The following is a 25,566-nucleotide window of genomic DNA, read 5'->3' on the forward strand; positions in this document are numbered from 1 at the left end:
AGATGTTGTGGATTTATTCTCTTTTGTGGATTTATGTTGTGGTTATCCCTGGAGCCATACATCTTTATTATAAGTGTTTTCTGCTATTTTCTCATTTTCCAATTTTCTTAATTAGAACTTTGCATCATAGTTCTCTGCATTTCTGGAAAGAATGATAAAGACTTGATTCTAACATAAATCATCTGGGGATTCCACTTATCCTTTCTGCAGGTACTGAATGCTGTGTGCTTCAAGGATTACAAGGGTGACTCGGGTCATTGAGTTTTCTGTGTCCTAATCTGTCTCATCTAAGGTATGATCTGATTGCTGCTCTCCAACTCTGAGTTTTGTAGGTCCCTAATCTGAGTCTCAAATCAGAGATACATAGCTTTAGTTTTCAGTTGCTCCTGGTTCACTTTTGGTCCATGCTCTCATTTTTCCAGTCCCTTCTCCCCTCACTGCACAATAGCTGAAGGCTCCCTGGAACTCCCTTGTTCCTTATTCTGGAACACCTTTATAGGACTGCTAAACTTTTTAAAATTAATTTTATATTATTTTTCTTCCCTTGCTTTCATCTTCTGTATATCTTCCAAACATTGTCCAGTCAGCACCTAGGGGTCTTGTTAGATAATTCCTGCCCCCTTCCTCATCACAATTGTTCTTTATCATTTTCAGAATTTTATTCAATTCTTCTTGTAGTATATTGACTCGGTGATTATTGAACAAGAATCCCAAGGTTAGAGGACCAACAGTTTAATTTATGTTTATTGAAACTCTAAAAACCTTGATTATTAGGATTCTTTTCTAGGACTCTACTAACATATAGGAGCAGAGGAGGACACATACTTTGGGTGTTTCTTTGTTTTATGATCAAAATGTCCATTTCCCTTGGCCAGAGGCTATACCATGTACCCACATTAAGTATAATAATAGGAGGCATATCATGATAGGGCTATAGGACAGGCTCAGACCTAATATTCTAAGACAAGTTGAGTTTACTTTCTGTTGAAGAATGAGGGAAGGCTTCATGAAAGGGGTACTACCTAGACTGAACTTGAAGGAAGTAAAGGGTTTTGAAACAAGAGAATACATTTTAGACACAAGGAATAGGTCAAGTAAAGGCACAGAGATAGGAGACATCAGAAAAAAAGATTAAGGAATAGTTAATAAGCTAGTTTTGTCTGCATGGAGCAATCCATTTCCCTATTATTATCTTTCAATTACCTAGGTTTCACAACCCAGATATCATCCTTGACTCCTCACTTGCACTCACTCCACATATCTATTCTGTAGCCAAGTCTTGCTGATCCTCCTTTCACATCTCTCCCATCTGTCTCTTTTCCATTCAGCAGCCACTACTCTGATGCAGAGCTTTATCACCTCATCCTCATGAAAGATGCCTCCTCCTCCCCCCAACAGCCAATACCTTAAGGCTCTGTGATTACATCCCATTTATTATATACATGCACATCATCTATATGCAGTTATTTGAATATTTTCTTCCTCACCAGAACATGAACTCCTTGAGTTCAGAGGCTATAATTTTGTCTATCTTTGTATGGCCAACGCTTAACTCAGTACCTGGCACATAATAAGTCCTTCATACTTATCGACTAGGATGAGTTTGTATTTTATTCGTAGACCACTAGAGGGAGATGAAAGTTTTAAGTCACCTGACCATATTTGCCCTAAGGAATATTGTTTGCAAAAATTATATGTATTTTAGACTTCTTTGAAATCACTCCACAGCTTCACTTCTATTATGGCTACGGAATAGGATATATCTAGCTCTTTAGAGTGAATCTCTTTTTTGTTTGGTCCTCCTCATTTTCTACAGGGTTTCTCTGAAAAAAAAAAATTAGGACTATTTGAATTTTACACTTTCAGCTTAGAGTTGATTTCAATGTTAACTCACTCACTTATGGAGCAAGTAAATCATTTCCGAAATGATAGATATTAGAAACTGGGCAATTTGATATGGACCATCCATATTTTTTGAGTTGTTTTCATCACATTGTTGACCAGCTGTTCTCCAACTCCATTGAGGATAGAAGAGGAAATGCATGGCCTCATGGTCCAGCATGAGGGATTTGAGGTATGTATAATTTCCTGACAGTGAAGGCCATTTGACAGTAGAATAGGTTATGGAGAAAGGTCATTAAATTTCCTTCCCTGGAAACTATAAATAGGACAGATTCCCATCTGTGGGGGGATAATATATATGGTTAGTTTGCACAGCTGCGTTGGAGTCATATGTCCTTTCATATAGAAAATCTCATCAATTTGGATTCCATTAATTTATGGTAATTAGAAAGGTTTGAGAGGAAGTTTGCTTTCATGTTATCAACTAAATAGGGTCAAGAAGGTTGTAGAAGGGCTGTTTGCACAAAAGCATATTTCATTTTTACTGGGGGCTTTATTCCATTAAGTTGGAGGGTATTCTGTACCTGACATTTCCTCCCTCCAAAGCTGTAAGTGCTTTGAAGTCAGGGACTGTTTAACCCAACTCAACTAGCTATCTTCCCCAGGAATTCTTGCATGATTAGTATCAACCTTGTATCTAGTCCTCGCACTTTGTTTTGGAACTCTGAAATATTTAGCGTGACATCCATGTCTCTCTGTATCTATTCATCTAAACTTTGTGTCTCTGCTAGCATTGAATATCGTGCCTTTTACAGAGCAGGTACTTAATGTTGTATGCGATATCTCCCACAGTCCTTAGCAGAGATCCTTTCACCTGATAGGTATTTGAAGTATTTATTGAATCCAGAAATACTTCACTTCTCCTATCTATACAATGATGGGGCTGGATTAACCTAGTATCTATAAACTTGTTTGGAACAAAAAATGACACCTGCATTTCAATAACAATTTGCTGCCTTTGTAATTACATGCATTTTCTTTTAAGCATTTTAAAAAATTCAGTCTGAGAAGGGGTCCATAGAATAGGGGTCCCCCGAATGCCAGAAGAGTCCATGGCATAAAAAAGGCTGAGAGGGGCAGCTAGATGGTTCAGTGGATGGAGCATCAGGCCTGGAAAAGAGAGGTCCTTGGGCCAATTCTTGCCTCAGAAACTTCCTAGCCGTGGGACTCTGGGCAAGTCACTTATCCCCAATTGCCTCACCTTTACCTTTCTTTTTCGATGAAACTGATACTTAGTATCAATTCTAAGACACAAGGTAAAGGTTAAAAAAAAAAACCAACCCCCTGATTTAGATGATTTTAGGGCATTTCCAGTTCTAATGTTCTAGTCTATGAATGGATACATTTTAGTTCCTTAAAAAAAGTTCCCTAATTATGTTTTAATTGATTTTATTTAGCCAAAAAAGAGTACATTGAGGTGTCTTCATTAGTATCGTACTGACACTTATTTTGCCATATAAATTGATTAATAACTCAAGTGAAGTAAAAGATATTATTTATACAGTACCTTATAAGCATAACGGCATTCTGCTTATAATTTTTATCTTTATTTTGGTTCCTTTCTTAAAGGGGGAGACATGCTATACTCTATATGAACACTAGATGTCACTACCACCCAAGCTTTGGTTGTTAATTGTGGAAAACAGTTATTGCAGTGCAGTTTGTAAAACTGAAAGGCAAAGGAATGAAAACAGAACAAAAAAGGACTTTACATTAGCTAGATGAGTTTCATCCAGTCTTTATGTTTTTAAAAGCCATGTTTCATGAAGAATGGTAATTTGGGGTTTTAGTTTATTTTGATAAACCTATATCCAGAGCATGACGTTTCACTAGCGAGGATGATGAATTAAAACAAAGATGCAATTCAATCCAAGCATTAAAACAAACAAACACCCCTACCCCCAAGCCCCCAACAACTAAATTTGGCTTTCCCCCTGCTCTAAGTCCACTACACAAATGTAACTGAAGGATTGCAGTGACCTTCCTGAAGAACACCTTCATCTGATAACTTAGTTATACTAACAAGAATCCTAGTGAATTGCCAGTAGTTGAGGTTGGATCTGTACAATCAAAGAATTTAAAGTCTTGAAGATCTGTTATACTAGCCTGCTTGCTATTGCTGACGCACATAATGCCCCATCTCCCATCTCATTGCCTTGGCCTGGCTCTCATCTAGGACCAGAATGCCTAGAATGTGCTTTCTCCTCACCTTCTCCCCTTAGACTCTCCTGCTTCTGCAGGAAGCCTGTTCCAGTCCCCCCAGCTACTAGTGCCCTCTCTTCTAAAAGTCTTCCTGTTTTATCCCTTCTTGCCTCTTTCTTCTTCCTCTTCCTTCTGTCCCCTTCTCCTCTGTCTTCCCCCTTTCTCTTCCCTCTCCTTCCCCTTTTCCTCCCTCTTCTCCCCTTATCCCTCTTCCCTCCCTCAATAAAAGTATACTCCCAAAGGGGGAAAGAGCTATTATTTTATACACACACATACATGTATAATATCTCTTTGCCCCTTTAGAGTATAAATATATATATATATATACATATAAATGTATAATTTTATTAAAGCTTAAGGGATAGTTTTCATTCATCTTTAACTTCTTCAGCTCCTAGTATAGTGTTTTGCATAGGCACTCAGTAGATATTAGTTGATTTTGTTGGTATAATAAAATAAGGAAAAAAGAAAATATTTACAAGTCATTAACTTCAATAAGAAACTTAAAGGTAGGCATCAAGGAATTACATTTGGATTCATGACATAGTGAAAACTCAAGCTTAACTCGAAGGATTTTGCTTAAAGATTTTGCTAATAAACAAAAATTGTTGGGTACAATTGGAAATTGTTCTCATTTTTTTCCTTCCTATTTGAGCACTAGGTGGCGATATATGATAATAGGCTACTAAAATTGTCTTGTTAAACTAAACTAGAAGAGTGGTCCTCAAAAGAGGTTTTCTTTCTTATCATTAATGCATCGCCCTCTATTTTTAAAAATTAATCTTTGGCTTGTGATTTTATTAAACTTTAATAAAGACAAGAGCTCTGTCACAGTAATCTTTCAAAAATCTTTTTTTTGGTTCTTTTTTTTTTGCTGTCCTTTTCTTCCCCCAGGACTGATTATTTTACCCTTTTTCAAAGTATTTAATTAGTCTCTTCAGACATTCACATTTGATACCTATGCTCAGATTTAGAAGCTATAGAGATAGTGAACAAGTTTAATTGGCATCTGGGGCCATTAGAGGTAAAAAGAAGGGTAGGCTGACACTACCCTGGGGTGATTTAAACAACATATAAGGAATACAAATCACATGATAATTGAGGAATGGCTTCATATGTTGTTGGTATATACATATGAGAGAGTACTATTAAAATGAGGAAACAGATGGCTTCAAAAAGACATGAGATGTACAAACTGACGAAGAGTGAACTGAGCAGAACCAGAATAACTGATCAATTGTCTCATCAATATTAAAAAAATACTTTACAGGACTTTCTATGAACTAATGAAGAATAAAGTAAGTAGGAGCAGGACAACAATTTATACTATACAACTTGTTAAAAAACTTTGGAATCTGTAAGAACTATGATCAATACAATTACTGTTTTTGATTCTAGAAGGCTAATGAAGCATTCTATATATTACAGCGAGGTGATGGATTTGGGATGCAGAATTATATACTCATATATATGTATAATTTATATACATATATATATATATAATATAATATAACATGTATAATGTTCAGCCTTTGGGAGAATTTATTTGTCTTGATTATGCACATTTATTATAAGAAATTTGTTTTTTTCTCCTTTTTTCCCTCCACCTCCCCAGAGGATTAGAGTTAGAAGAGAGAGAAAATAAATTTGGTTAATTTTTTTTAAAACCCTTACCTGCCATCTTGGAATCAATACTGGGTATTGGTTCCAGGGTAAAATAGTGGTAAGGGATAGGCAATGAGGTTTAAGTGACATGTCTAGGGTCACACAGCTATAAAGTGTCTGAGTTTGCTTTTTTAAAAATTTGATCAATTTAAAAAAATAATAAAGATGAGACAGCTAAGTGGCTCTGTGCATAGAGCTAGGCCTAGAAATGGGACATTCTGTGTTCAAATCTAGCCTCAGGTACTTCCTAGCTGTGTGACTCTGGACATATCACTTAATACCAAATCCTAGTTCTTACCACTATTCTATCTTTGAATGGATAAATTCTATGACAAAAGATAAAGGTTGTTTTTGTTGTTGTTTTTTTTAATAACAGAGAAGTGAGAGTGGTGGTAGTGGTGTTATAGACATGAGAAGTTGTCTAAACTTTCCTTTGAGGTCACTATACTAACAGTTTTACCTTATTGTTTTCACAAAGTGTGAGTAATCTATAAATATATGTAAAATTAAAAAATCAATAAAACAGATTATCTGCAAAGATATAATAATTTCAATAGATGGGAGAAAACCTTTTGCCAAAATATAAAGACACTTGTAGGTAATGACATATTCTTTTTTGGTACAGAGCAGATAGTAAATGTGCCCATCTGTTGACCAAATTATGTGTGGAAACACCTTGGGCTTCCCAGTGGCAAATGGACCTATGAGTCACTTACTAACTAATCTCAGGCCAGGCATATCTTTTCTGGATCTGAGTTTGCTATCTGAAAAATGAATGGGTTGGACTAGACGGCTTTAAAGTCCCCCAAAGGAGCTGCATAACCTTTGCATTGTATCTTCAGCACCTTTCCCCATGGGTGGCATATAGAAAGTGCTTAATAAATACTTATTGTTTGATTCTGCCTCTTAATTTATGTTCAAGAGATCTGAGCAGCAGAAGAAGGTCGAGTAGCATTCATACTTAGATTTATTGAATGCTAATGCTGGAATGAGTCTAAAGAACATCTGTTTCAATCTCTTTGTTTTCTAAGTGAGGAAACTGGAGTTCAGAGAAGGAAGATGACTGGTCTAATTTCACAGAAGCTAGTGGCTAAGGCAGGAACTAGAACCCAGGTCTCCTGGTTGGCAATGCAGTAGTTTTTGCATGATAATCCCAAATTAACCACAAATCTCCCACTGTCCCTCTCAGTTATGCAGATGTGTTTGATTCATATAAGTGGTGATATATTCTGTCACCCTTTTTCATTATCTTTCTGTTTACTTGAGGATTTTAATTTCTGGCCAAAGTCTGAGGTTAGTGTCAGCCATTTGAACAGCTGCTGGGTTTATTTTGGGCCTTAAAAAACTCAATAAAAATCCTGGATCAGATATAGTTTCTCTCCTCATATAGTTTCTATTGGGAATTCTGAGTTCAGAGGAAATGTTATGCCTGGCAAATGTTCATTTGAACCATCATTTTCTATTGTTTTTGTAATTTTCTTCCTCTTCTTTACTTCCCCCTTATCTGTCCTTTCTAAGGCAGAAAGGAATCAGAATGATTTGGATTGAGCACTGAGAGGTAAGGATATGAGAAAGTCAATATTCGAATTCTGAATTTTATCATTGACTCATTGATTTGTTTTCAAGGTTGCTCACTGCCTACAGAATGAATTTGAAACTTCTCAATCTTGTATTCAATTTAATTAATTCATTCTTTCATTCAGTAAGCATTTATTTACTCTTTCCTATAAAGTGAGAACTCATATTAGCTTCCTATAAAGGAGAACTCATATTAGCTTGTCAGCAAGAGCTAAAGTGGACTTTACCTCTTCAGCTACTGTGACAAACTATAATAGAGACTTGTTCCTGGAGATGGAAGTTTTAAGCAAAAGAACTTCATGGTTGTCTCTTTGAGGGGGCTTGAAGAGTATGTGAATGGTCCTCAGTCAAAAGAGTTGCTTTCTGGTTGGAGGTGGACATTTGTGATATAAGTGCATAATGAATTTTAGTGTTTATTATACTTTGACTCATCTAAAATAACTTGAGACTTGAATGACTGACTTAACACACTGGATCTGGTATGGGAATAGCTGATAGATGAGGTTGAGCTAATGAGTGACAGACACAACTACCTGACCCCTTATGGTTACAGCCTGGGCTCTTGTCTGGGAGAAGCTATCATTCATTATATGTCACTCATTGGCTCAGTCCTTTCTTCCCCCACCTAGAAAACACTCTTTTTCTATTCACCAAACCAAATCCTATCCATCTTTCGAGGTCCAACTCAGTTCTTTTTCCATGAAATCTTCCCCCAACTGTTCTAGTTTTTCCACATTTGCAGAAAGAACTCTGAATAAGGAATTTGAATTCTGACCCTGCCATCTATGTGGCCTTGGCCAAGTCATTTAACTTCTCTGGGCCCAAATTTCATCATCTTTAATTGAGGAAATTTGGCTATATTACTTCTAGATGTAGCATTTATTCTTGAGAAAATATAAAAACATTTTATTGTACACTTTCATATGTTCTTTGTATAAAATGGCTCTGTATATTTTCATCAACAAAACTGTGAACTCCTTGATGTTGGAGATCAGATATATATATATATATATATGTCTATCCTATCCCTTCTAGAACCCATTATGGTGACAGTACACCTAGGTGCTCAGTACATCTTAAGGAACTAAGTGAACCTATCCTTATGAAAGCCATTACCATGGATTCCTTATCTTTAAAATGAGAAAACTGATACTCCTCCAAGACAAGAGGGAGAATTAGCAAGACTGTCTGGGATGGGGCATATGACAACAATGCTGTTGCCCTGACAAAGTCAGGGTTGGGGGTTCCAAGTTTATATAGACTAAATCATGATTTTCTTCTCTTTTATCTCATTGGTTTCAGAGACACAATCTTGATTCATTCAATAAGCAGTTACCGAGTGTCTTCTTCATACCAGGAGCTCAAGAAACAAGGGGGGAAACAATAGTTCTTCCCCTCCAGGAGCTTATGTTTTATTGGAATCAAATCCAATCCTACCTATTGAATTCAAATTTACCAAACATTTTGTACCCCCAATATCTGCAAGACACTGTGCTAAAGGCTAGGGGAAATATAGGGATATGATTATGAAGGTAGAATTCCTGTTCTTGAGTTTGTAGTCTCTAGTGGAATGTGGTGGGGAGGCAGGTATAACATGGGCACAGACAAATATAATGAAAGACAGAGAGTAATGCAGACAAAAAAAAAAGAGATTTTAGGGGCATCTGGTTGAAGGAACTAGGCATGTTTAGCTTAGAGAAGAAAAGATTTAGGGGTGTTTATATAGTGGTCTTCAGGGGCAGCATATAATAGAGAGAGCCTTTGGGGTCTGAGTCCAAAACCCCTCTAGACTGTGTATCATGAATTGAGATCAGAAAAAGGAATCCAACAGGCCATCAAAGAACTTCCTAAGAAAAAATCCCCAGGGCCTGATGGATTCACAAGTGAATTCTATCAAACATTCAAAGAACAGCTAATCCCAATACTATACAAACCATTTGACATTATAAGCAAAGAGGGAGTTCTACCAAATTCCTTTTACGACACAAACATGGTACTGATTCCAAAGCCAGGCAGGCCAAAAACAGAGAAAGAAAATTATAGACCAATCTTCCTAATGAATATAGATGCAAAAATCTTAAATAGGATACTAGCAAAAAGACTCCAGCAAGTAATCAGAAGAGTCATTCACCATGATCAAGTAGGATTTATACCAGGGATGCAGGGCTGGTTCAATATCAGGAAAACCATCCACATAATTGACCACATCAACAAGCAAACCAACAAAAATCACATGATTATTTCAATAGATGCAGAAAAAGCCTTTGATAAAATACAACATCCATTCCTATTAAAAATCACTAGAAAGCATAGGAATAGAAGGGTCGTTCCTAAAAATAATAAATAGTATATAACTAAAACTATCAACTAATATCATCTGCAATGGGGATAAACTAGATGCATTTCCAATAAGATCAGGAGTGAAACAAGGATGCCCATTATCATCTCTATTATTTGATATTGTACTAGAAAACACTAGCAGTAGCAATTAGAGAAGAAAAAGAAATTGAAGGCACTAAAATTGGCAATGAGGAGACCAAGTTATCGCTCTTTGCAGATGACATGATGGTCTACTTAAAGAATCCTAGAGATTCAACCAAAAAGCTAACCGAAATAATCAACAACTTTAGCAAAGTTGCAGGATACAAAATAAACCCGCATAAGTCATCAGCATTTCTATATAATTCCAACACAGCTCAGCGGCAAGAACTTGAAAGAGAAATTCCATTCAAAATCATCTTAGACAAAATAAAATACTTAGGAATCTATCTCCCGAGACAAACACAGGAACTATATGAACACAACTATAAAACACTCTCCACACAACTAAAACTAGACTTGAAAAATTGTAAAAACATTAACTGCTCATGGATAGGACGAGCCAATATAATAAAAATGACCATCCTACCCAAACTTATTTATCTATTTAGTGCCATACCCATTGAACTTCCAAAATTTTTTTTACTGATTTAGAAAAATCCATAACAAAGTTCATTTGGAAGAGCAAAGGATCAAGGACATCCAGGGAAATAATGAAAAAAAAAATACAAAGGAAAGGGGCCTTGCAGTCCCATATCTCAGACTATATTATAAAGCAGCGGTCATCAAAACAATATGGTACTGGCTAAGAGACAGAAAGGAGGATCAGTGGAATAGACTTGGGGTAAGTGACCTCAGCAAGACAGTCTATGACAAACCCAAAGATTCCAGCTTTTGGGACAAAAATCCACTATTTCATAAAAACTGCTGGGAAAATTGGAGGACAGTGTGGGAGAGATTAGGTTTAGATCAACACCTCACAACCTACACCAAGATAAATTCAAAATGGGTGAATGACTTGAATATAAAGAAGGAAACTATAAGAAAATTAGGCGAACACAGAATAGTATACATGTCAGACCTTTGGGAAGGGAAAGATTTTAAAACCAAGCAAGACTTAGAAAGAGTCACAAAATACAAAATAAATAATTTGGACTACATCAAATTAAAAAGCTTTTGTACAAACAAAACCAATGTAACCAAAATCAGAAGGAAAGCAACAAATTGGGAAATAATCCTCATAAAAACTTCAGACAAAGGTATAATTACTCAAATTTACAAAGAGCTACAGCAATTGTACAAAAAATCAAGCCATTCTCCAATTGATAAATGGGCAAGGGACATGAATAGGCAGTTTTCAGATAAAGAAATCAAAACTATTAATAGGCATGTGAGAAAGTGTTCTAAATCTCTTATAATCAGAGAGATGCAAATTAAAACAACTCTGAGGTATCACCTCACACCTAGCAGATTGGCTAACATGATAGCAAAGGAAAGTAATGAATGCTGGAGGGGATGTGGCAAAGTAGGGACACTAATTCACTGCTGGTGGGGTTGTGAATGGGTCCAACCATCCTGGAGGGCAATTTGGAACTATACCCAAAGGGCGATGAAAGACTGCCTGCCCTATGATCCAGCCATAGCACTGCCGGGCTTGTACCCCAAAGAGATAATAAGTAAAAAGACTTGTACAAGAATATTCATAGCAGCGCTCTTTGTGGTGGCCAAAAATTGGAAAATGAAGGGATGCCCTTCAATTGGAGAATGGCTGAACACATTGTGGTATATGTTGGTGATGGAGTACTATTATGCTCAAAGGAATAATAAAGTGGAGGAATTTCATGGAGACTGGAACAACCTCCAGGAAGTGATGCAGAGCAAAAGGAGCAGAACCAGGAAAACATTGTACACAGAGACTGACACACTGTGGTACAATCGAATGCAGTGTCCCTGAACATTCTACAGGGATCCTGGAGAAAAAACACTATCCACAAGCAGGGGACAAACTGTGGAAGTAGAAACACTGAGGAAAACCAAGTGCTAGACTACAGGGGTTGAGGGGATATGACTGAGGAGAGACTCTAAATGAACACTCTGGTGCAAACACCAACAATATGGAAATGGGTTCGAATCAAGAACACTTGTGATACCCAGTGGATTCGTGTGTGGGCTATGGGATACGAGGAGGGTATGGGGGGGGAGAAAATGATCTTTGTCTCCAATGAATAATGCTTGGAAATGACCAAATAAAATAATGTTTAAAAAAAATGAATTGAGAGCCAGTCCTGGAGATGAGAGGTACTGGATTCAAATCTGACCTCAGATATTTACTACCTATGACTCTAGGCAAGTCACTTCACCTCCATTGCCTATACCTTACTGCTCTTCTGCCTTGGAACCAATAAATTGTACTGAGTCTAAGGCACAAGGTAAAAAAAAAAAAAGAATCCAAATAAAGTTCCTTAGGAATATTTAAGGGGGAAATAAAATTTAAAGCACAGTGAACCTTACTTAGCCTTGAATGGACATAAAGGTTCTGAAAAAGCTGAGATAATAGAGGAAATGTATTCCAAGAATGGAGAATGGCTTGTGTGAATGCACAGATGAAGGTGGTGGCAAACAGCATTAGGGGAACGCCAATTAGTCTTGTTTGGTTTGACTGTTGACCGTAGAGTGTGCAATGGGGAGTAATACACGATAAGGTTGAAACTGTAAATCGAAGACAGATTGTGAAGGTCCTTAAATGTCAAGCTAAAGTGCTTATATTATACCCCATAGATAATAGGCAACCACTACTTTTTCAGGAGGGGAGTGACAACATAGATCAGTGCTGACTATTTTAGCAGTGATGTAAACGATGAAAGAGAGAGAGGAGAACCTTGGAAGTGTGGATTACAATGAACAATTTTGTGATGATGGTCCAGGTGGGAGCTAAAGAGTTCCTGAACCAGAGCTGAGGCATTTGGAGGGAAGAGGATGGATGGGTATGAGATGGAGTGGAGAAAATAGACGGTGGCATTTCACAGATGATTAGACATATGGAATTAGAAGAGAATCAAAAACTTGGAATAGTCTCTAGAAGCCACACAGTCCAAGCTGTTCCTGAACAGGAGTTTAGTATATAATAAGACTGACAGCTGGCTATCCAGTCTTTGCTTAAACACCTCTAATAAGAGGGAACTGACTCCCTCCAGAGGTTGCTTATTACCCCCAGAGGTACTTTACCCCCTTTCTACTTTCAAACAGTTCTCATGAATTATTTTTTTCATTTACATTGGCATGAAATATCTTTCTATAATTTCCATCCAATGCTTCCAGCTCTTCCCTCGAGGACCAAGCAGAATATGGTAACTCCTTTGTCCACATGACAAACCTTGAAATATTTGATCATGGGATCATATGATTATAGACTTAGAGCTGGAAAGGATCTTAGAGGTTGTCACATTTTACAGATGAGGAAACTGAGGTATGAAAGTTCATCTGATTTGCCTGAGATCAGCATGGGTGTGGTAGCAAGAAGCCAGGTGGGTTTTGGACTCAGGCCTTCTGGACTCCAAGTGCAATGCTCTCTCTACTATATGCTGCCTCTGAAGACCACTGTATAAAACCCCCCAAAATCTTTTCTTTTCTATGCTAAACATACCTAGTTCCTTTAAGCAGTCCTTCTTTTGCATGATCCAGAAGTTCTTCCCCATTCTGGTTGCCATTCTCTGCAAATTGTTATCCCCCTTATCCTCCATCCCTAGAATGTTCTCCCTCCTCTGCTTCAACTACTGACCTCCAGAGCTCCTTCTAAGTCCCATCTAAAATTCTGTCTTCTACAGGAAGCCATCATCAACTCTTATTATTTCAATTGGTTTCCTTCTGTTAATTATTTCCCATTTATCCTGAGTGTAACTCACTTTGTAAATATATGTTTGCATGTTCTCTCCCCTTTTGGATTGTAAGCTACTATAGGGCAGGGACATTCTTTTGCCTCTTTTTGCATCCCTAGTACTTAGCACAGTGCCTGGCATGTAGTAGGTACTTAATAAATGCTTATTCAATGAATGAACAAATGAACTTAGCAGTATCCTTCCTGAAACTCAGACCTAAATATCATACTCCAGATATGCTGGGACCAGGATAGAATACCTTGGAAATATTACTTTCCTAGTCCTGGGTACTCTCTTTTAATACAGCCTAAAAAACTTTAGCCATTTTAGCAGTTATATTACAAATTAACATATTGAGCCTAAAATCTGCTACAATTTCCAACTATTTTTCAGTTGAACCACTATCTAACCCTGTCTGCTTCATCTTGTGCTTAACAGGTTGATTTTTTTTTAAACCTTTACCTTCTGTCTTGGAGTCAATACTGTGTATTGGCTCCAAGGCAGAAGAGTAGTAAGGGCTAGGCAATGGGGGTCAAGTGACTTGGCCAGGGTCACACAGCTGGGAAGTGTCTGAGGCCATATTTGAAACAAAGGACCTCCCATCTCTAGTCCTGACTCTCAATCCACCGAGCTACCTAGATGCCCCCAATAGGTTGATTTTTGAACACAAGGGTAAGACTATATTTTTGATAACACTGTGACTGAAATTCTCATTTTTACAGACAATGACCTTAGTCTCAGATGCTTCCAAAATTATTATTTTTCATATTAATTATATGCTCATGACACTATCTAGGTTTTCCCTTTGGAATATTAGAATATGGCTCATGCTTCGAACATTATGTATGATGACAAGGTCCTCCCCTCAGCATTCATGCATGCACTTAGGATAACTATGCATTGAATAAAGAATAAGCTTCATTTAATATAACAAAATTTGGAGGACACATACCAGAGGTTATTAATGATTAAAACCACTCTTATTCCTTTTCTGGTGAGCCCCTTACTCACAGAGACCTATCCAATCCCCTAGGCTTATTGTGTTATTCTGCAAGAGGAAAGGACTCAATGTTGATCGAAAGTGGAACACCATTCCCACTTCCTCCTCTCCTCATCTATGACCTATACTATCTGCATAACTCAGTAATGTTTGAGTTATTCCTTTACATCATGACACTAAATCTTCCTAATTGATCCACTGGAGCTTTCATATAATTTCAATTCTCCACATTATCTAGAAACTCTGCCAGTGAGTCTAGGAACGTTGACCAAGGAACTTTACTACTGGGTCTTTTTTATTTGTCTTCGTGTCATCATTGCACATAACAACTAGCATTTATTATGTGCCTTCACCGTGCTGGGCACAATGCCTAGTACTATGTATACAAAAAAGAGGCAATAACCCATCAAATAGTCCCATGAAATTTTCTGGTACATATGGTTGCTGGGACCACATTCGTAGGTGTATATTGCTCTTTGGAACACCTAGTTTCTTGGAGGAACACATGGCAACACAGACTTCTCTTGAGAAGTGAAGTCAATTTTTGTTCTTTCTGTCCTATTCCCAAGTTCTTGCTCCCCAGCTTTCATCCTCCATCCCTTCAAAAATATACTTCAAGTATGTGAATTGGACATGAGTCAAACATTCAGCATTGATTGACTATCAAGGAACAATAAAAAAGGCAAATAATTCATACTTTACCTAAGGAATTTTGCATATTTTTAAGAAGGCATAATGGAGTGGGAGTGAAGATTGGGAACTTCATCATTTAGCAAAAAGGATCCAGGATAGGTAATAAAGAAATACACCTTCTAACTTTTGGTACTTTGATTAAGCCCATCTTGACTTTTTACATCTTGACTTATCCACCATGTTGACTTTCCCTCTCAGCTTTGTGTCAGTTGCAAATGGGATGAAGACCAGCTATGCCTTTATATAAGCATTAATTAAAATGGTTGAACAGCAAATAAACAAGGAAAGACCTTTGAGGTACTTCACTAGAAATCTCCCAGGTTGAAATTGAAGTATTAAGTGAATATTAATGAAATTTAGACCTAGACAATGAGCCATTGCCATACTAATACATCTTTCCCATAAGAATAGCAAATATAATTTTTTTCAAATGCTTTGCTGATTTCTAGGTAGACTATAATTATACTATTAAGAGGAAGTACAATATTTTCCCATGAATCAAAATTTCTCCCACAGGCCTTTAGTTCACAAATTCTATGTACCACCCCCCCACACACACCATTTTTTTTTTCTTTTCAGTAAATTGGGACATTTGTCCAACTCCAGTCCTGTGACAAGTCTCCCCTTATCTATCATCTTTTAGTGATTATTTTTCTGTGATTCAATAATTACTTCTGCCAATTCTTTTAGGACTGAGATAGAATTAGTCTGAGCCTGTTGATTTATAGGGTTCTTATATCTCTTTGCTTATCTTTTAGACTTTAGCTTCTTATTAGCTGTTCTTGTTCTGCCATTTCCAATACAAGTTGGGTCATCCTTCTTGGCAGGAAAAACAAAAAACAAGAACAGAAAAAAATAAGAGTTGTACATCTCTGCTCTTCATTATTATCATCCCATTCATTCTGAGAATCTCCTTTCCCCTCTTCTTGCTCCCAATGCATAAACTAGGTTTTTACCTACAAGGAATTAGAATTCACAATTTATATTTTAAATTTTGTTTTATATACTTTCATTGCTGAATGTCCCTTCATTCTCCCCTAACCCCAGAGAAAATAATAAAACAAGGAAAAAAAATTAGACTCATAACTTGCACAAGGTAGTTGAGATTTTGCCCTGGTTGTTTTGTCTAAAAATGCCTTTTTGTTGTCTTAGTCTTTCTTGTTAATTTTAACTTGTCCTGAGTTTTAACATTAATGACTCTATTCTTATGGGACATTTCACACTTTTGTATTTATCCTATGTACCCTGGACTTGTTCCAATCTGCTTTATGAGCCTTTTAATTATGTTATAATGGGGAATTTTAATTGTTATGCCAAATTCAGTTGAGTGGGGGTAGGAGATTGAGACTCCAGGATATCCATATTCTCTTGCCACTAATACTGGGCATCTCATGATTTTCTTGGCCAAGTATCACAAAGGCAGTTTGCCCTGGTCAGATACAGTTACTGTGCCATTGCAGTGGACCAAAAGAGGTCCTGGAAGAAAAGTCTGACTGCTACCGATACTCAATAGAATCCCATGGCCAGGAAGTGATCTTATTTCATTTCCTACCCCTCCACCATGTCTCTTGCATTCTACAGTGCTGACAAGAGCAATATCCTGATTATCTTGTGCAAGTTATGAGTCTTCATTTTCCTTTTTTTATTTTTAAAAACATTATTTGCTAAGGTTAGGGGAGAATGAAGGGATATTCAGAAATGAAAGTACATAAAACAAAATAAAAAAATGTAAATGACAAGTTCTAGTTCTTAGGTAAAATCCTAGTTCATTTTAGAATAGAGCTACACTGGTTACATTCATTTTATAATTATATTTTAGAACCACTTATACTTTTTCATCTCTACTGCTGTATAATTGCCAATTTGAATCTTTTTTTTGAAAAGCTTTTTATTTATGAACTAGAAAATTATACACAAACATTAAAATTTTTCATATACAAAGAAGGCTGGAAAAAGTATTATGCATAATTATATTATTATATTTTATTATTTTATTTTTATTATAATACATTCTAATTATATTATTATATATATATATAATCTAATTATATTACATTCAGCTTGTTTTAAAAACATACATATTAATTTTATATGGTAGCATCAACATTACTTTTCTCATTTGTGCCCTTCTAAACTTCCTTGAGCTTTCTTCTGTATGTTTGTAAATGTTTCAATACTCTTCTTCTTTTTTTTTGCAACACTATCAATACACTTTATTCTATTCTTCCAACTCTTTCCCTCCAAAAAATCCCCCCTTGCTACAAACAAAACAAATTAGTGTTGCAATGATAATATTGCAAAAGAATGTCTTACAAATAATAATAACTAACATTTATATAATGCTTACTATTTGCCAGGCACTTTGTCAAGTGCTTTACAATTAGTAATTCATTTGATCCTTGCAACAGCCCTGCAAGATAGATGCTATTATTATCCCCATTTGAGAGAGAAAATAACTAAGTCAGATAGAAGTGAAATGACTTGCCCAGGATCACACAGCTAGTATGTCTGAGGCCACATTTGAACTCGGGGTTTTCCAATTTGAGGCCCTGCAACTTTATCCACTGTGCTACTTATATACTTTTTATTCTGTCAATTGTGTAGCAAAAGATGAGAGACATGCTTTATCAATGATGACTGGTCATTGCATTTATCAGTATTTTTTAGTATTTTAAAGTTATTTTCATTTTCAATACAGATCATTTATAAATATAGCTACTTGTTCATTGTAGTTCACCCAGCTCATATAAATCTTTCCAGGTTTTGATGAATATATTTCTTTTGTCATTTCTTATAGCTTAGTAATATTCTAGCATTATTATGTTTGTTTAACCATTCCTTAGTTGATTTTCACCTATCTTGTTACCATCTCTTTATCTTGTTACCATCTCTTTGCTACAACAAAAGGTGCCTCTATAAATTTTTTTTCCTACATTTTGATTCTTCTGTCTTCAGTCTCTTTGAGGCATGTTTTTTAGTTGTATTACAAGGTCAAAAGGTGTGCATCAGTAAATGATTTTTTAGGTATCTTCACAAATTACTATCCAGAATTTCTGTAACACTTTACACCTCTATCAACAGTGAATTATCAGTCTTGGGCTTCCATATCACCTCCAAAAATTATCATTTTCCATTTTTGTCCTTTTCTTTGCCAATGTGACAGATGCGAAATGGCTTGTCAGAATTATTTTAATTTTCATTTCTCTTGTTAATGATGATTTGAAACATTTTAAAAATCTTTTTTCCCCACTAAGAGTTGCCTGTTCTTTGAATGTCTTTTGAACATCCATTCATCTACTGGAGAACACTTCTGGTTCTTAATTTTTTTTTATTATCAGTTCTCATATCTTAGATCGCAAACCATTACCAAAGAAATGTGTTGCAAAAGTTTTTTCCTAGTTAATTATTTATGTTTTGATTTTAACTGTATTGCTTTTATTTGTCAAAAAAGTATCATTTTAATGGAACTAAATCCTCCATTTTAGCTCCTGTAATGATTTCTTTGGTCTTTGGCCAAGAACTCTTCCCCTATCCATTGCTGTGAAAGGTAGTTCCTCTCCTCCCCTTCCCTTCTCTCCTCTTCATAATTTGTCTTTGATATCATTTAGGTCTAGAACACATAGTCATTGAAACTTGCTGTGGTATATGATGTGTGAGATGTTTCTCTAAGTGTTGTTTAATCTAGACTGTATCTCCATATTCCCAGTAATTTAAAAAATAGTGAATCCAACTTACCCCAGTAATGTGTGTCCTTGGGGCCATTGAATGTATATATGTGTTCAGTTCTTGCTCTTCTACCACTAATTTTTCCATAGAGCAACTTGGGAAGTTTTTTTTTAACCAATTACAAATAGTTTTGATTATTATGGCTTTGCAGCATAGCTTGAAGTCTGGTACTTAAAGATACTATTAGTACTTAAAGGTACCACTTCACTTCCCCACTTTTTTTTCCATTATTTCCTTTGAGATTATTGATCATTTGTTTCTCCAGATGAATTTTACTATTATTTTGTCTAGTTCTATAAGGTATTTACTTGATAGGTTTACTGATATGACACTGAAATCTGTAAATTATTTTAGATAGTATTGTCATTTTTATTCTATTAGCATGTCTTAATCATGAGCAAATAATTTCTCTTCAGTAAAATTTGTAAAAATTTATTTCTGTAAAGAGTATTTTGTAGCTTAATTCATGTTTTTTTGTGTTTTGTTAAATGGATTCCTACATATTTTATAATTTTGTAACAGTTTTGAATGGAGTTTATTCTGTTTCTTTTTGTTGGGTTCCATCAGCAATGTAGATAAAGGCTGACAACTTTTGTGGTTTTATTTTATATATGAATCTATTAATTATACTAACTTTTAGTTGAAAATCTAGTATTCTCTAATTAAAATCTTATGTCATTTACCAGAAAAACACTTTTTTCTTTGTCTTTTTATATTTCCATATTTGCTTTTTTCTTGTTTTATTACCATAATGGGCATTTTTAAAACTCTATCAAATAATAGTGGCAACAATGGACATTTTTTCATTGTCCTTGATCTTATTGAAAAAAGTCTACTACTTTTCCATTACTGATAATGCTTACTTATATATAATATTTAGAAATATATGTATATATATGCAAGTATATGTATATACATGTACACACACAAATATATGTATACACATATACACATATTAAGTAAAGGTCCATTTATTAATATTTCTTAATGCTTATATTTTGACAAAAACCCTTTTATTTTACTTAGTGGAATAATCATGATTTTGTTATTAATGTGAGCTTTTATACTTCTAGTTTGACTAATATTGAACTAATGCTATTTTTTGAAATAAATCCAACTTGCCCTTAGTATATTTTTTTTCAAAAATGTTGCTATAATCTCATTAAAATTTTATTTAATGTTTCTTGTATCAATATTCATTAGAAAATTTGAATAAAAATTGTTTTACCTATCTGTCTCTTCTAGGTTTAAGTATTAGGACTATGTTTGGGTGGTAGTTAGATGGTTCAGTGGAGTGAGAGCCAGGCCTAGAGATGGGAGGTCCTGGGTTCAAATGTGACTTTGGATACTTTCTAGTTGTATGACTTTTATGATCCTTCCTTTCGTGATTAAACTTGAGGAAATCAGCTACGATTGGCACTTCTGCTTCTCTTCTTACTTCTAAATTTTCTGCAGACAGACTTCAGACATCATCATTCAGCTGAAACCAATCTCTTCTACTACCAATTGACTTTTATTTCAATCCTCATCTTTTTTGACTTCTCTACAATGTTTCTTTAATCTTTAATGTTTCTGGGCATAACCTTCTTGATATTCTCTCTTCTCTAGGTTTTTTATAACACTTATCTCTCCTGATTCTTCTCCTACCTATCTAACTGTTCATTTTTCATTTTTTTTATATTGGCAATTGATTTTTTATCTGTCATATTAAAATATATGCTGTGTTAAATTTAATTGTGGTTGGACTCTGAATATTTATATGGGTGGTCGCCAGGGATTTAATTTCTAAATCTCAAAATGAATTACTAAAGTAAATGGAATTTATGATAGTTTATTTACAATGGAGGGAAGATATTAAGGAAGAGAGAAAAGGGGAGGAGAGAGAGAGAGAGAGAGAGAGAGAGAGAGAGAGAGAGAGAGAGAGAGAGAGAGAGAGAGAGAGAGAGAGAGAGAGAGAGAGAGAGAGTGCTTTGACTTTCGTTGATACCAGTTAGAATTTCTAAGCCCCAGCCAGGGGAAGAGAGTCTCAAGATGATGGGCCTTTCTCGGAGGTTTATACCTCCAAGAAAGGCAGAGTCACTAAGTCAGCCTTTCACTCACCAATGGTGACTATCTAAAAGGGAAATCAGTCTGAGGTTTTCTGCACAAGTTCGTCCAGGGGTTCAGTTCCTCCAGTCCAACTCCAAGTCAGAGAATCTTCCATCCAACTCGAATCTCAAATCGAATATCCTCTTCTGGCCTCTGATCCTCTTTTCAAAGATCTTTTTCTCTGGGGATACCTCCCCTAAATTTCATGTCTACCAATCACAGCAGAAGCTTTTCTCCAGGACTTCCCACTCTTTAGTTCACACCTTCTTTGGTTAGATTATATTTTTTTGGGTTACTTAACACCTTTTTTGGTTAGTTCACCTTTTGTAGTTACTTAACACCTTTTTTGTAGTTAAAATGGGTAGATCTACTTAAATACTGAGTTATCACCTTTTGGGGATTAAAATCTAAAAATAGATTGTGCATTATAATTCAATCTTCCAAATAAGGGAACAGTTAAGTACCTTCATTGTTACAATCAGGGGACTACAATTTAATCTCCACAATAAAGGAAGAGCCAGGTATCTTCATTGTTATAATCAGGAGATAGCTAAATCCAATCTTAGCAGTTGGTTGTATTTAATTAATCAATTCAATTTCTTATTGTAGTTTAATTAACTTTTACTTCAAGAACAGTTGTTAGAATGTTTAGCACCTATATATTAAATGCTGACATTTTATTATTTGTCTTGCTTTTAAACATAATGTCACTTCTCTGTTTATTTCTTTTACCTTGTCACTTTTTACTGATACCTTGTACAAAATTATTTCCTCTGCACAGAATTCATCTGAAGCACATTCCTCTTCTATCCCCTTATTTTCCTTTTCTGTTTCAGGCTTTTATCTTCTAAACAATGTATTGTTGGAGTCTGATTGCTAATTCATTTGGCTATTTTTCTTTCTTTAATGGGTACATTCATTCCATTCACTTTCACTGTTATGGTTAACTGTGTATTTCCCTCCATCATATACTTATATTCATTCTCATTTCCTTTCTTCCCCCTCTTTATGAAGAGGAAGAGAGTTGAGACAGAGAAGTTATATAATCAATACTATTCATTCATAATTGAAGTGATCTCTTTCTGCTCTTCTGCCCTCTTTTCTTCTCTAAACCCATACTCGGATATCTGTTTCTTATACATTTTACATCTTTTAATCTCTTTTTTATTACCAACCCTTTGAAACTGGTTTGTTTTACTTGAAAATTTCCCCATCCCCCCCACTATCAATTCTTTGTTTCCTTTATATTCTCCTCTTTCCTCTTCTTATGTGGAACCATCTTTTTTCAGGTTAAAATAAGAGTGAGGAGATGAAATTCTCACTTCCTCAACCTTCTTATTTTTATGCTATCATATTCTTTCATACCCTTTTATTTTAATTAAGTTCTTCCATGCTCTTCTTGATTTCTTCCCAAGCACATATCTTTTTCCTTAACCCTTTATAAAACAAGACAACTAACCTATATCTAGATCCCATTTTCTTATTTATATTCTTCTATGAACCTTGAAGACATTAGCATGCTGAATGGACAATTGTCTCTTTTGCTCCATTATAATATAAACACTTGATCATTGCTTAACTCTTTTAAATGGTCAAATGAATTTCCCTTTCTACATTTCTCTTGCATTTCAAAGTTTCTACTCAACTTTTTTTTTCTTCATCAAGAATATTTAAGTCTTCTCTTCTATTCTCTTAAAAATCTATTTTCTCCTCATTGTATTATATTTATTCTTTTAGGTTGTTATTTTTAATTGTCATTCTTTAATTTTTGCCTTTTACATTGTATTCTGTACAATATAATATTGTATATTATACAAGATTAAATACTGTGTTGCAAGATTTTCTAGTATGCACTTCCAAGACTTGTGTGGCTATTGGTACTTGAATTCTTTAATCTATAGTATTTTTCGCTTTGACTTTGAAGCTCTGAATTTTGGCTATGACATTATTGAGAGTTTTCAGTATCTTTCCATAGGTGACAGATTATTTCCATTTTAACTTTTGTCCTTATAGTTCTAAAGCAGGGGTTCCCAAACTTTTTACACAGGGAGCCAGTTCACTGTGCCTCAGACTGTTGGAGAGCCAGACTATAAGAACCTAATCCTAACCCTAACTGGGCAGCAGTACACACAGTGTGGAATCCCCTCCCTCATATTGCTGCTCACTATGCTGATGTCTTCCATTGTGCAGCTACCGGAAGTAGTGCTGTATGTGAGTGATGCTGCTCTTTGCAGCACCGCCACATACAGTGCTCCTCTCACTGACCACCAATGAAAGAGGTGCACCTTCCAGAAGTTTGGTGGGGGCCAGATACATGGCTTTAGGGGGCCACATGTGGCCCATGAGCTGTACTTTGGGGACCCCTGTTCTAAAGGATATGAGCAGTTTTATAAAATTAAAATGTGGTGCCTTTTTGTCATGCTTTTCAGGGAGTTTGTTGATTCTTTGGAGTTATTCTATAGGTCAGTTTTTTTATTTTTACAGTAGCACCTCCTAATTTATGCATACATGCAGTTACTATTTTAACCTTATTCTAATATTTTTTGCTATTTTATGAAACCATTGAGTTCTATTAGTTCCATTCTATTTTTCAAGTAGTCCTCTTTCTTAAGTGACTTAAACTTTTTTCAACTTCTTTCTCCTGAACAAGTTTTATTTCACATTTCATATTTCATTTTCATGTTAAAGTTTTCTAGATATTTTTAAAGTTATTTCACCAAACTTTTTTTTCCTTCTTTTTGAGGCTCTGTTTATAGTTGTTTTGGAGTTACTATCTTTTTTCTGGGTTTACCTTTTACATTTGTCTTACCTTATAACATTTCATCATTGTGCTTGGCATTTTTTACCAACTCATAATGTTAACCTTAGTTCTTGAATTGGGATTCTGTGTTCTAACTAGTTTCCTCCCACACACTTGGATATATTGAATAATTTGTCTTGGCCCTGTCCTCTTTGTAGCCTGGACACTCCTGTCACTAATGGATGTGGATTGGTATTCGGATGGGCTGGCATTAGGCTTTTCTCTTTTCCTCAATCCCTGATTTCTCTTTCTATCTGCTGGGGGTCCACATTGGCCTTGGGCCTTGATTAGCCACTTGATCCTTTTTTTTCCCATCTGTGTTCTTTATTGTATTCTCACCAGTGTACAAAACAAAATCAAAGAAAATTCAGAGAGGTGGATGAGATAGTCTGACAGGAGTTGAAATTTGGATGACTAAATTGGCACATTGTTACACATAGATTAACTTTTTGTGCCGGCTTCGGAATTCTGCCCTTTTAAATAGTCACAATTCACATCACATTAATTCACATCACAGATCCAAATCTGAAGACTGGATACAGAAATCCTTTCCATGTAGCTTCAGAGCATCTTGCTACAGGAGTGAACAGACCTTTAGGGGACCGAAAGGATAAGATATCCCAGTCCGCAGGGGATCGTTTTGGGCATTTTGCAGGCAAAACTATTTCAGATCAGCAGCAGCTTGAGAAACCTTCACATGATGGAGCCCAGCCGCAAGCCGGAGCTGCTGTACCACTTTCCTTAGGGTGACGAGGTTGGAGCTGGTGGACATGGCGCAAGGAGCCCTGGTCTGGGGATGAAGGTGGGTGGTCAGGTCGGGGTGGTCTAAAAAACGTCTGCTCACTCTCTTGCTCACTGGATCTGGCTCTCTTGATCCTTTAAAAATTGTTTTATTTTATTGTATTTTCAGCACCTCCTACTTTCTCACCATAAAGTGCAAGGGAACAAAACTTCTCTAAACATGTATAGTCAAGCCAAACAAATCCCTACATTAGTCCTATCCAAAGAAAAAAATTTCAGTCTACATCCCGAGTTCGAAATCTTATCTATCAAGAGGTGAGTAGTATGTTTCCTCATGTCCTTTGGCATTATGAATTAATCGCATTAATTCCTGCTTTTGCTCATTTCACTTTGCATCAGTTCATATTAGTCTAACCATTTTTTTTCTGAAATCATTCCTTTCATTATTTCTTAAAGTACAAAAGAATTCCATCATATTCACTTGTTTGGCCATTCCTTAATTGATGGGTAGCCCCTTAGTTTTCAAATCTTTGCTACCACAAAAAAGAGTTGCAATGGTTTTTCCCAAAGGGACCGATTTCTCTGCTACCACCCTCTTTTGCTGCCTTTTTATACAATTCTGGACTAGAGAGGGGAGGTTATTTCTAAATCTGTGTGCATTTGTCATTGGTCTTTCTGGGGTCATTTTCAGATGTTTTTGATATGTGTGTAAAAGAACTGGCCCTTTCTATGATTTTTGACAAAACAATCTTAACTGGAATCCTCTTGAATTGATTAAAAAACTCTTTACTTTCCATCTTAGAATCATTACAAAGTATTTGTTCCAAGGCAGAAGACAGTAAAGCCTAGTCACTAGGGGTTAACTGATTTACCCAGTCATCCAGCTAGGAAGTGTAGGAGGCACTTCGATACTGTGTATTAGTTCTAAGGCAGAAAAGTGGAAAGGGCTAGGCAATGGGGGTTTAGTGACTTGTCCA

General features: G+C 35.8%; 1 long non-coding RNA gene across 2 annotated transcripts in view; it reads left to right on the forward strand.

The window, feature by feature from the left end:
* Positions 1-25,566, forward strand: part of LOC130453698 (uncharacterized) — a 72,903-nt gene that overhangs the window by 18,686 nt on the left and 28,651 nt on the right. Inside the window, exons 1-2 of one of the 2 annotated variants that reach the window (XR_008911200.1) lie at positions 24,312-24,650; positions 24,759-24,904. The exons of the other annotated variant lie outside the window; for it this stretch is intronic. This is a non-coding gene — a long non-coding RNA (uncharacterized LOC130453698). Of the gene's footprint in view, positions 1-24,311; positions 24,651-24,758; positions 24,905-25,566 lie in introns of those variants that run through there. 2 annotated transcript variants of the gene reach the window in all.

This window comes from Monodelphis domestica, chromosome 4 (assembly GCF_027887165.1).
Source record: "Monodelphis domestica isolate mMonDom1 chromosome 4, mMonDom1.pri, whole genome shotgun sequence".
Lineage (NCBI taxonomy): Eukaryota > Metazoa > Chordata > Mammalia > Didelphimorphia > Didelphidae > Monodelphis > Monodelphis domestica.